We start from the raw sequence: 13,804 nt of genomic DNA, 5'->3' as shown, positions 1-13,804 counted from the left end.
CCTGTCTCGCTGGGTTTTTAGGGATAAATGAGATGATTTACGTCAAAATTCCCAGCATACAGTCAGCACCAGTTCTCCTCCACCATCCTGTGAATGTTTCAGCTCTGTGCTGAGCCCCCACGACTACTCTGCAACGCTTTTGCTCCATTGGAAGAGAGAGTGTAACTTGAAAGGCTTGCTAATCCCTCAAAACCCTCAGATCACAGATAAACTCATTTCCCGATCCTGCCACGTAAGCCACTGATCTGGCTTTGAGGCCCAGATCACACATTGAGGACCACATTAAGGTTGTCACTCAAAGCTGTACTTACGATCAAAGTTCTGGAGCAAGGCTGGCTTCTGCCCACGCACACTGGCGATGGCACCAAACAACACGGTGGAAAGACAACAGACCCCACCCAGTCACCGTGCACAGATCCAGCTCTCGGTCCCACTGCCTGAAGAGTGGGAATGCACTGCTAGAAAGCAAGAAAGACATTTTATAATTTCATTAACCATTTTAGGTGTGTGCATATGTAAACTCAACATCTAAAACATATCCACGTTAAAGTCACAAGTCATGCACAGAAATTGTGGTTTTAAAAAAGTAAATTCCTTATTGAAAGGATTTGTTTTTCAACCAATCAAAGCAATTAAAAATTTATAGAAAATCTCGTCAACAACCAGAACAGACATCGATGGGTAGAAAATGAATTAAAAATTTTTTTAAAATTGAGAAAATTCTACATACTTTAAAAACTTTCCACTAGGAAAAAATATGAACAAGCAAAAAACATAAATAATGAATTGCTATAATCCCACCTACCTGGAGGAAACCATGTTGGCAAATATCCCTTAGATGCTTTTTCTGTCCATATTTACATGTTTTTAAAACAAAAATGGGATCCTTCCACTTAAATGGTCACCCAACAAAATTGAATTTCACTGTCTTTATTATTGTTTAGTCTGTTTCTAAATGTTTGCTATTATAAACATTACAGAGCAGAGACAGCCATAGAGAAAGACAGAAGGAAAAAATTGTGGGGAAAAAGATTTTTGTAAATCTCTGAAAAATGGACAAAACTGCTTAGATCTATAAAAGTAAACAAAAATCATCCTTAGCGGTATATCAGAAGTATCACTACACACAGAGTCCCTGGGGAAAATCATTTTTGATCTTATTATAATTTTGCTCCAACTGTCATCTCATACAACTTGTTTTCCTTCCAGCACGCCCACTCCTTATTTTCCCTCCTCCTGACCCCCCTCCAGTCTCTGTCCACCCTTATGCTCCTTTTGTTGCAGCCAATCTCCTGCTGATTTCTGGTTTGGGATTAGTTCTCTATCTCCTTCCTGCTCTGCTCCCTCCGGTGGCTGAGCAGTGCTGAAGAAAGATCACACAGCTTGTCTCACTAAGTGCCATGGGGATGTTTGTTCTCCAGCCTGGGCTGGTCCCTTTGGCCTCTTATCTCGTCCCTCTTCCGAATCTCCACAATTTGTTTATCCTGCCTGCTAGTTGCATGGCCTGGGTTATTTCCTCCATCTCATTAAGCCTCAGATTCTCAGTTTGTAAAATAAAAGTAATATTAGTTACCTTTGACAGGAAGTGGAAGCAAGAATCAAGTTTCTAGTAAACTTGGACATGTGGGAAAAAAGATTTCCTCCTGAGAATCCAACTAGAAAATTCCCAGGGCCAGCCCAGTGGCTCAGCGGGTAAGTTCGCACATTCCGCTTTGGCAGCCCAGGGTTTGCCAGTTCGGATCCCAGGTGCAGACCTACACACTGCTTGGCAAGCCATGCTGCGGCAGGCGTCCCACATATAAAGTAGAGGAAGATGGGCATGGACGTTAGCTCAGGGCCAGTCTTCCTCAGCAAAAAGAGGAGGATTGGCAGCAGATGTTAGCTCAGGGCTAATCTTGCTCAAAAAAAAAAAAAAAACCAAACCAGAAAATTCTCAAACCACGGAGGTGATTGCATCTATGGTGTGTAAGCCAAAAAGTTGTCTGTAAATGTGTGACTGAATGATTTGGAAATGTGCAAAACTCCAGCCAGAAGGGGAAGAGCGGAGTGGTAATAAACATCCTGCCAACCAGAGGCCAGATAATTAGGGAGGCTTGCTAAACAGCAGAGTCCACTTGGAGATGCCCAAAGGTTGTGGGCCTCAGAATCAGGGGTTTTGCACACCCACCTGTGCTTTGATCAGGGGAAGGGGAGACCCCGTCTTGACACCTTCTGTCTTTGCTCTCCGGGCCCTTTCTCCTCCAGAGCTTGGTAGAGAGCCAGAAACTATCAGAGGCACTCAGGAAATTCATTTTATTTCTCAAATGTTCCATGAACATATCCTCTTTCAAGAACAGCTTCCCCTCTCCTTTCCATTAACCATGTTTTAAGTCCTCCTGAAAGCTTGGCCCAAGACTCCTTTTTCTCTTGGCCTCAGCCGACACAGAGCATCACTCTGGAATCAGGTGTGTGTTCGCCTCCTGGCTATGCCACTTGTTAACGACGCCCATGTCATAGTTATCTGAGAAAGTCATCTCACCTCACGTGGCCCCATCTGCACGATGGGGCTAATACTGCATCTGCACAGAATTGTGAAGACTGTTCCTTGAATCAAGGCCAGCCCCTCCCCTCCGCCGCCTGGTGCATGGGTGAGGTAACAAAGGGCCAATGGACTCTACTTGAGGAACTTTGACCAAAAAAAGTAAATCATTCCTTTTCAGGGCATCATGCAGCATTTTACACAGTGTTTCAAGGGCAAAGTTTCCTCAGACTCCAGTATGGACATCTCTCCCCTTACTCCGTGTTTTCTGCTGAGAGAAAAGGCTAACATCTTTTCTTCTCTCTCTTCCATGCTGCTCCTGGCCGTCTCCCTGCTGGAAGTCCCCCTGGGGCTTCTCCCCCATACCTTGGCCACGCCAAACTTTAGGACAGAGAGAGCAGCCCCTGCTTCCTACATTTCCCTCATTCCCCTCAAAAGGAAGCATCCAGAAGTGTCCAGAGCCCCTGAGAACTGTGGCTCTTTACTCTCTCTCTGTTACAGACTGCAAGTTTGTGTCCTCCCCCCAAATTCCCATGCTGATGCCCTAACCCCAATGTGATATTAGGGGGTGGGGGTCTTTGAGAGGCAATTAGGTTTAGATGTGGTCATGAGGATGGGGTCCCCAAGATGGGATTAGTGTCCTTATATGAAGAGAAAGAGACCAGAGCTCTCTCTTTCCACTACGTGAACACACAGCAAGATGGCGGCCCCTTACCAGCCAGGAAGCGGGCCCTCGCCAATAATCAAATCTGCCTGCACTTTGATTTTAGACTTTCAGCCTCCAGAACTGTGAGAAATGAATGTCTGTTGTTTAAGTCCCCCAGTCTGTGACATTTTGTTCTAGCAGCCTGGGCTGACTAAGACACTCTCACTGCCTTTGTTCTCAAAGAAATTTAGTGGGGAATTTCTGATGAATGTAATTCTACACCATGTTACATGAGGATTAAGGTGAGGGAACGTAAGTACAATGCCAGTAGTACAAGGGAACAGTAAGCCCTACACAGGTGGGGTCCCGCATTTAATATCTGCCAAAAAACCGGCAGAGTTGCTTAACCAGAGCAGCTAAGAGAACAGTCTGTTTCCTCGTAGAAATCTGCCTTTCTCTGGTTATGTAGATCCTTGCTTGGTGCCGGTCTTGTAGAATGTGGACTGGGAAGATTTCCTTTCTTACCTCCAAGCCCTGAGCTGCAGATCACTCCCCTTCTCTGCTAATGGTCTGGCTCCATTTTCACTTTGAGCACTCAGTCTCTATCAGTTGATTTCTACAGGGCTTGCTCCTTCTAACATATTCTGCAAAATACCAGGTGCTGTAGACTGAATGTTGGTGTGCCCTCAAAGTTCATGTGTTGAATCGGAATCCCCAAAGTGATGGTACTAGGAGATGGGGCCTTTGGGAGGTAATTAGGTGATGAGGGTGGAGCCATAATAAGTGAGATTAATGCCCTTATCAAAAAGACCCCCCAGAGAGCTCCCTCCGTCCGACATGTAAGGACAGACTAAGACTGTCCCTCCCTGGGCTTTATTGGTGGACTTCTACAGCAGATACTGCCTTACCACCACCCAGACCTAAGAAGGCTTAGGAGGGGTAACTCTTGCTGTTGTTGTATGGCATTCCTCTCTTCCAAATGGATATTATGTGCTGATCTTTCACATGCGGATTGTTGATTATGTCTTTATAATCAGTGTAATCAGTATAACCCAGCAATCCAGCCCTGAGCACGTTGTCTTAACTGCCAGAACGCTCCTGTTCTCCCCCAGGGCTGATCCTTGCAGCTCTGAGAATGACTTTACTCCAGGACTCAGGATTTCTCTCCTAATGCCATGCTGATATTTTATTTAGGATTTTTGCACTGAGAGTCATAAGCGAGAATGGGCTGCAGTTTGCTTTGGGCTGTATTTGTTGGGTATCACTACTGCGCTACCTCCATATGACAAATTTGAAGCTTGCCTTCTTTTTCTAGGCTCTGGAACGGCACAGAAGAATTCGTCGGCCCTAACGTTCTGGTAAAATTCCGCTGCGGAAACATCTGGACCTGGTGTTCTTTTGGAGCGGCTCTTTGCTTTTCTTCTCTACTTCTCCTGTGATAGTTGGTCTGTTGAAATTTTATAACTCGTCTAAAGTCCCTTGAGGAGAAATTATGTTGTCCTAAAAATTATCTATTTCATCCAGATTTTCTGACTAACTTGATAAAACTGAGCTAAGTCATCTCTTAAGGTAAGTTTAGGGCCAGCCCCGTGGCCGAGTAGTTAAGTTTGCACGCTCAGCTTCGGCAGCCCGGGTTTTTGCTGGTTTGGATCCTGGGACAGACCTAGCACCACTTGATGTGGGCTGGGTGAGTTGAGGAGTCAAATGAAAGATGTCTTAGACTCTCAAGGTCTGGTAGTAGTGCTCCTATATTCAGAGAATAGCATTAAGGAGCATGGGGACAGGACCCATGGGCAGTAAAGAGCTGCAATGAGTTGAAGGCAGGGCTAAATTTATAAGGCATAGGTATGTGAGTTATTTCTTTACAAGACAAAGGAAAGATTATGCAAAAAAGTCGTTAAAATGGTATCAGTGCAGGTGGGGTCTGGTTAGCGGGTGGTCCAATAACTTTGGATACAAATCAGGTAGAATCAGGTCAGGACGTCCTATACTTCCCAGAGGCTGATATAGATCGGTTATGTAAGCCAGGATGCCTTGGGCTTTTCTCCCTGGAGCAGCCTTGATCCTCATCATAAAATGCCCCCTGAACCCATTTGGTCCCAAAATCTCTTGGGGATACGGACGATGGTCAATCTTCTGTAACTACTTCCGGCTGTACAAGGTCATAGAGCTGTCCGTAAATGGGGCCACAGGGGGACAGGCAGGAAGTTCAGTGGACTGGAAGGTTGTGCCTGAGGAGTCCAAGGCTGACAAGGTATACAGATCCTCTGGAGATGAGAGAATCATTTGATGAAAAGTGGTCCAGGAGGTGAAACTTTGTTGACATGTGTAAGACAAACAACAAAATAGACAACAAACTATAATAGAAGCAATATGATTAACCCAATGAATAAGGCTTTGATAGTAGTCCAGAGACCTGGTCCTATTCAGGAGTCCAATCAATCATTTAGGGATAGGGTAGGGTCAGACATGGATTTAATTTGGTGACTCATATTGGATAGGAGGCCATAGATATTTTGATGGCAGTCAGGAATATAGACACAACATTTCGTTTTTATAATGGCACTAGTGCCCCCCTGTGCTGCCGTCAAAATATCCAGTTCCATTCGGTTTTGGAGGACCACCTTACACACTTGGGATACTTCTAAATCGAGCAGAGAGAGGCTATATTGTGTATCATTTAATGCCTTCATGGTAAGTTTGTTTAGGGCTTCCATGTGCTAGATGACACTTTAAATTTCTAATTGGGGAAGGAAAATTGAGGCAGGGTGATCACACCAGTGGAAGACAGAGCAGGTCCAGCATTGTCATAGGTCAGCAAGAGGAGATACAGTAAATGTAGTTCTACCTTGTATCCAGATGAAGCCTAGGGTGCATCATCCACTCCATCCAGGCAGCAGCCAAGGCCCTATGTTGGAGCCACATAACTACTGAGTGCCATTAGGGGCTAAGCAATGTATGCTGGGCCATCTACCCCAGTCAGTCCCAAACCAATCAGTATTTTTTAAGGCTATGATATGAGAACACATATAACGGGGAATTTGTCCCATAGGTCGGGTGCTGTTAGGCCATGTATCACAAGTCTGATTGGTTTGTTCCTAACATAGAGTGGTCTTTTGGCTAAGCTGACCACTAGTAGGAGTGAGCTAAATATATTCGTCCCAAATTTGATAGAGTCAATCCTGTGTGTATTGATAAGTTGGGGATTTTACCTTAGGAACTTGTTGTTTACGATCCACCTGTGACACAGCAAATCTAGTTAGTATTTGGGCAGGAAAGTTGAAGGAAAAGATTTGATTGTGGCCAGGGAGCTCCCAGGTGTCAGAGACGGATGGCCACAAGGAGACATTATGATCAGTAATAGATGAATCTTGTAGAAGAGAAGATCTAGAATCTAATATCCATGAATGTGTACTATAGCTTCTACTGAAACATGATTTTTCTTTCTAGAATCACCCTCATTTTTACAAAAGATAGTCAAGTTAAGATTAGCTCATTTGCAAAATAAGTGTAGTTTCAATAAAACTTGGTCCAATTATTTACATAAGTGTAGCAAGAATAGCAATTGATCATATAGGCTCTTTTAAATCTGCTTTGCTGGAATTTTTTATGAGGAATCTGATTGAACTTTAAAGGTCTTTCGAGGCCAGAAAAGCCCAGCCAAGGACTTGCCATCAGATTTTTCCTGCAGTACCTACATATTTGGGAGGATTCCTCTCTTTTTGAGGTCCTCCAAAATATTTCAAGCTTCCTCGCACCTGCCAGATACGTGAGCTTCCTTACTTACCAGGAAAGGTTGCTGGAATCTCTGTAAACAAGGTACCAGGCCAATATTTCCAAGTGGCTTTATTCCAGAAAGTCCAACCTTTGCTCCTAAAAAGCTGTCTTGTTGTATCTGAGCCTGTATGTTTCTCTCAAATATGACAGTCCAGTCAAAGCCTCGGTAATATAACCAATGTGACTTGTTATAAGGAGAACAGATTCTTATTGAATTTATGCAAATAACTATATTGCCACAAAATAACCATACTCACTCACTCTCTGAGTTTCCAAATTCTGGATGGACCAGGTAGAGAGAAAAAGATAAATGTTTCAGTTCTGTTCATAAAGGTATAATTTTACCAAATTGCTATAAGTCATAGTTAGCATAAGAGGAAAGAAAGAAAGATTCCCTTAAATCTGAGAAAACAAAACAAAACATCAAAAACTCAACAATATTTCAAACAAAAGTTATAAAAAATTATAATCATCCTCATCAGTTCATACAGTCCCATATAATTGACTCTTCATCTTAATCTTCTGTTAGCAGTTTTATGAGGTCATCAGTTTCTCCATTAGAATTCTGTAATTTCTTACCCAATTCAGTTTCATGATCTGAAACTTGATCAGAAACCTGTACTTTAGAATCCTATGTCAGAATCCTTTCCATGAATTTCTCTGAAGATGACATATTTGCAAAAGCAAAAAGCATCAGAGTAAAACAGCAACTATCTGCAAATGACAAAAGACTCAAAAGGGCGATTGACAAAGAAACTTGGCTACTTCTGTGACATACAACACCTTAAAATAACAACCAGAATTATGACTGATAACAGGGACAGATGAGAATTTTAGGAATGTTATATAATTTTAAACCATTTATATCAATAGCATTCATCCACGTAATACCACCTAAGAAAGTTTATCATCACTTATTTGACAATGCTTCCCATGTAATTTAATAGACCAAATAAGCCTAATTAGTTTAGTATTTTTCTCTTCATGGGAAGAGAGAGCAAATTTCTTTAAGTCTCAGGGGCCCTCAGAAAATCCTCAGAGAAATTTTCCTCCTTCTACCAGGTCAAAAGAAAGCCGTCATTCAGGATTTGAATATTTTTTGAGGGAGAAGCTTGTCAAAAATATCAAAAGATTTTAAAACACTTGTTCAAAGATGAAACAATGCTCACTGTGAAACAATGCTCAGGTATATATTCAAAATGACAACAGAAACAGTCAAGAGCAGTTGAAACAGTCAAAAAATCTTAAATTCACTTCTGAATTTCTCTTTCACACACCTACAACTTTCTTCTTACATTCAGAATTTGTCCCATGCTTTCTTTCTTCCCTTCTAGTACATTAGGACAAATTTATCTTTCTTAACCCAACAAACAAAAATACTTCCATTCTTTGTACCCTCTTTACTGAAAACATACATTTTAATTTCCTTGTACACAAAGCTGTTTTCCTTTTTAATTTCCAGTAGCTTTAATTACATGTATTAATTAGAATTTTCAACCCTTTACAGACTCTAGCAAAAACTAAAAAGGTAAGCAATTATAAACGGCCTTTTATATCAACATTTTAAACACTTTTCATAATTTCTGGGAAATACGCCACTTCACAGTAATAAAACTTAATAAAACAGAGGTATGTTTTAGCCTCTCTGAAATGCTTTAGCCTCTCTGAAATAAGAAGCCAAAAGTAAATGACTTAGATACATTTGGCAGTAATATTTCAGTGTTCCATCCTATCCAAAAATGACCCAGATACTCAACTGATTTTTATCATTTAACTTAACTTGGCAAAACTCAAGTTTGTTACCAAAAAGAATTTGGAAGCTGTTTTTTACCCAAGTATACAGACCATAAAACATCATTATTGTACCCGAAAACTCTTACTCATTTTTATCTATTTAAATCATGTTTTCCAACAATTATGTTCCAACTACCCACGAAAACTTCATAAGACATTAGACAAAATTAGCTATCATTTAAAGCTATTATTTTGCTGATGAATTTCTAACAGACAACATGAACTTATTTGACTAGCAAACCCAGGCTACATGTCTGCATCATATCCAAATACTGACAACTTTGAGGACATGCCTATTTCAATCAAACCAATAATCTTGAACAAGCTTTCATTGCCAAAGATTAATCTATATCAAGTTAACTTAAAAGGCATTGGGTTAATTTCTATTACACTTAGAATTTATGTAAGCACTTACTTTAAGTCAATTAAACAGAGCTCCTGATTTTGGCCACACCATCCAGAGGTAAAATATCACACATATATAACATACATATGGACACACATACACAAAATCTCCACAGCTATTGTTTTAAAATTACTGCCTCGAATCAGGTACAGTAATACACAGCTCCCTAGTTATGAATCCGAATTTTATTTTAAGCTTTTTTACCAATATTTCTGGAGAAGACACTCAAGATGCTAGGTTTTTTGTCAAGGGCACGCTTATGGCCATTTTTTCCTTTTCCCCTTTTTTTTCTTCAGTCTTAGGAATTAGTGATGAGCTAGACAGTCCCTAAAGGATTTGCAAGCTCTTTGATATAAGGGAAATGGATGGAACCTGAACTGCCTCTAGAGCTGCTTTTCCAGCCTTACAAGGATTTTCTAAGGACAGTTGCTCTTGATTTCTCAGAAACTGGGTTGTGACTCAAATGACATTATAGGTTGACCTACCTTTCCAACTACATCATAAAGGCACAGAGAACCCATCAGGTTTTCTCCGAGATGGAGTTTCTGGGGCATAACTCATCCAATTGAAAGTGCTTCCAATTAGTTAGACTGCAGCCGAGGGGTGAGTCTCCCGGGATGCATGGGATGTTCCCCATGGTGGTAAAGCCGGTGTCTGACTGACAGTGGGCCAGAGAAGGGTGCAGAGCCTGACTGCAGGCATTGACATAGTTAGAAGATTTATTCAAGTCTCACTCAGCCTGGGCACTTAGTCCCTGAGCCAGCACAAGGTGAGCCAGGGAAGCAGGAGGCAAAGGCCTGGAGCTGGCTGGGGGCTGGGGCTCCTAGTGCCAGGATTGAGAGTTAAGTCTCTGGCAAAAGAATATCAAGTTTTCAATTTTACAGATGGTCCAGGTTCTGCTCAGGTCCAGCCTGAACTTAACCTCGACTTGGTGACAACAGAGGAGGTGACAAACGAAACAGACAAAGAAAGGAAAAGAAGAGATCAGGAGATCGGGCCTCACCCTCACAGCCTCTTGCCAAGAGTTATCAAGATAAGGGTCACATGACAGTTCCTGTGCCAGGGCACACAACCCTAGTAGGACAGTTCACAGAATGAATCACAGGTCTCCTATCCTCATAACTGACTCTGTAGGCACCTAAAATACTCAACAAATCAACCACCAAGAGAGGGCACCCCACTTGGGGTTGCTGGGGTGATCAGGTCTGGAAACCAGAAGGGGTGACCTCCCAGGGATGGAGTCTTTGACTCTAAAGATTTCTTTGTTTCTCAATTGCAAAGCTCAAAAGGAGACCAAAATGGCCACTGTAACTTTAAGAGAGATGAAAGAAAGGGGTCCATTACCCTGAAATCCCCCTGAACCTAGGGCAGCATCCTACCTGTTGTTCCTCCTGTGGGGTTCCTACAGCAAGGGGTAATGGGGGCGTCCCCCGGCATTGCATCCCGTGTGTATCTTCCCTGTTATGCCTGGCAGTAATAGGTGCCTGGTGAATGATCCCAGAGATAAAAAGAATAGAGAAAAACAGTGAAGAATTTTCTGCTGGTCTGGGGGACATTCTACCCAATTGCGTCCTGGAGCCATTCTCCCAAAAAAGGGTTCCCATACTCAACCAAAGGTTAGAGTTTGGTACATTCCTTGAACCAGAGTCCCAGTTGGTACTTGCCCGTGGTTTGGAGTTTGGTCAGGAGCCATAGGGAGGGATCCCAATCCAGCCTTAGGAAAAGAAACCTGCCACGGGAGTCTTGGAGATTGGCGAGCGTCCTAATGACTTAAGTGGTTGACCTTGTGCCCATGTAAGATTTATGTATTAGAGATAGGATTAGGAAGGAATGGATTAATTCATTCTTCATCACCCTCAGGCTTAAGGTACTGATTCTCTTCAAGCTGAATGCTATGATTTGCCCCGGAGAGTAGCCATGGGCAGCAAACGTGGATTCATACAGCTGTCTGAGAAGGTTCCCAATGAATACATGAATTTAGAACCATCTTTGAAAAAGAGGAAGGCACAAAGAAGAAGAGTGCACTTACCAGAACTTAAGCTCATAAGCTGGTGAAGCAAGATCCCTGTACGGGCCACCAGAAGAAATGATGCAGGCTCGGCGAGCCGAGGAGTCGAAAGAAAGATTTCTTGGACTCTCAAGGTCTAGGAGCAGGGCTCCTTTATTCAGAGTATTCTCTGGATAGTCCATGCTAGCATGGAGTAGCATGGGGACAGGACCCATGGGCAGTGAAGAGCTGCAATGAGTTGAGGGTAAGGCTAAATTTATAAGGCATAAGTATGTGAGTTATTTCCTTACAAGACAAAGGAAAGATTATGTTAAAAATGTCATTAAAATGGTGTCAGTGCAGGTGGGGTCTGGTTAGTGGGTGGTCCAATAACTTTGGATACAATCAGGTCGAATCAGGTCAGGACGTCCTATACTTCCCAGAGGATGATATAGCTCGGTATGTAGGGCAGGACGCCTGGGGCTTCTCTCCCCGGGGCAGTCTTGATCCTCATCACCGCTCATCAGGCCGTACTGAGGCTGCGTCCCACATAGCAGAGCTAGAAGGACTTACGACTAGAATATACGACTGCGTACTGAGGCTGCGTCCCACATAGCAGAGCTAGAAGGACTTACGACTAGAATATACGACTGCGTACTGGGGGGCTTTGGAGAGAAGAAGAAAGGAAAAGAAGAAAGAAGACTGGCAACAGATGTTAGCTCAGGTGCCAAGCTTTAAAAAAAAAGATAATTTTACTTTCCTCTATGTGTGGTGAATTCCCTTTTTCCATATTTTGTACATTTGTGCTTTCTCCTCTTTTTCTTGTTTAATTAACAGCTCACCTATTTATTTTCAAAGAATCATCTCTTGGACTTATTTTTTTAATTCTATATTTTTCTATCTTATACAGCATCATTTTGGGCTTTTATCTTTATTAATTACATCCTTCTGCTTCTTGAAGATTTATTTTGTTCTATTTCTAACTTCTTGCATAGATGCTTTATTTAGTTTATTCTAACTTTTTAATTAATGTAATCATCTAAAAGTACGAATTTTCTCTTAGTACTATTTTAGCTAAATCCTATGGCTTCTGATATGCCATTTTCATACTTTTCTAAGTATTATCTATTTGTTTTTATTTTCCCTTTTGGTCTAAATGTTGTCTAAATAGTTAAAAATTTCCAAGGGGTAGGAATGTTTTATTTTCTGTTTTATCACTAATTTCTAGATTTATTGAATTGTGATCAGATAATATTCTCCATATGGTTCCACTTATTGGAATATTTTAAGATTTTTCTCTGTGGCCTAAAATATGGCCAATTGTTGTGAATGTTCCAAGGATACTTGAAAAGATATAATCTCTGTTTCAGGGTACAGAGTTTGCTATATTAGATCTACCATATTAATTAGATTTTTAGGTCTTCTCTATCCTCACTTACCTCTTGTGCCCTTAATCTGGCAAAGACTATACCAATTATTTCTGTCTATTCATTCTCTCTATATCTCTGTTTGCTATGAATAATGAAATTATGTTATTCAGTGCATAGATATTCCTATTTTAGTTTTCATTGTAAATTGTAACTCTTGTAAAATGTTGTTCTTAATCTCATTTACTTTTGCTCTGAAATCAACCCTGTGTAATAGTAAGTTTGTGATCTGTGATTTCATTATGTTTCCATATTCCTGGCATATCTTTTCTATTCTTGTATTTTCAAACTATCAGAATGCCTCTACTTTATACATCTTCTCATATGCAACCTAAGGGTTGTGTTACAGTTTGTGTTCCAGTCTGAAGTCATACTTTTTGGAATAGGTAAATTTTGCTCATATACGTTTATTCATGTAAAATGTTTGGTCTTAGTTCTGTCATATTGTTTTGTTAGACGTTTTGTCTTGTAACTTTTTCAAATATTTCACTATGTGGTTTTGTTTAATTTGTTGTAGTTGTGTGTATGTGTTTTGATAATTTGAAAGGTGTATACTTTTGTTCTGGGTTGCCATAATAATTATAACATTACATGATGTCCTAATCATCTATTTCTTTAGATTTTCTACTGTATTTCTTTCTTTTCTCCTTTAACTCCCTTTTCTTAATCACCAGGTTTTAGTTGATTTTATTCTTTCTTGGCATGCTCCTTTGCACTAACATATATACTTAAATCTCTTACTATTTGCTTTATTAGCTTGAAATACTTTTACCCCCAATCACAGTCGTGAGAATCATATTGACAAGAAATCCCATTTTCTCTTTTCCTCCCCACTTTTGTTATATAATTTCTAAATTGTGAGGCTATTTAGGTTCTTTTTTATAACCCTAAACTCCATGCCTGCTGTTTCTCTAGTCGTGCACCTAATTCAAAGCCTGTTGCCAATTCTTGCGCAGCAGTTTCCCGTTTTTTCAGCTTCGTGCATAGAGATGAATGGTTTTGAATGAATGAGAGGGCACGGTTAGGAGGGTTTCTCACCCTCTCCTATTAGAATGCAGTTGGCTCCCAAGACGATCTTCGCAGCCTTGGACCGTTTCTCGTCCTCACCATCTGGGATCACTGCCAGGCTCTCGTGAGAGTCTGAAATTTCAGAAATTGGCGCCACCGCGACCCCTCTTGGCGGCGGCGAAGGATGCCCGCGGAGGGGAGGTGCAGTGCGGTCCTCCGGCCGGAAGGGGGCGCGGCGGCG

The 13,804-nt window shown here is 41.4% G+C and overlaps 1 protein-coding gene across 1 annotated transcript in view; it reads right to left on the bottom strand.

The window, feature by feature from the left end:
* Positions 1 to 1,901, bottom strand: part of IL2RA (interleukin 2 receptor subunit alpha) — an 80,457-nt gene extending 78,556 nt beyond the window's left edge. Inside the window, exons 1-2 of the mRNA XM_070254730.1 lie at positions 1,574 to 1,901; positions 312 to 458 (exon numbers count right to left, since the gene is read on the bottom strand). The gene's annotated coding sequence lies outside the window, so the exon portion shown is untranslated. The remainder of the gene's footprint in view (positions 1 to 311; positions 459 to 1,573) is intronic.
* Positions 1,902 to 13,804: the final 11,903 nt, after the last annotated feature.

The sequence above is a fragment of the Equus caballus genome, chromosome 29 (assembly GCF_041296265.1).
Source record: "Equus caballus isolate H_3958 breed thoroughbred chromosome 29, TB-T2T, whole genome shotgun sequence".
Classification (NCBI taxonomy): Eukaryota; Metazoa; Chordata; class Mammalia; order Perissodactyla; family Equidae; genus Equus; species Equus caballus.
This window is presented reverse-complemented; position numbering and strand designations above follow the sequence as displayed.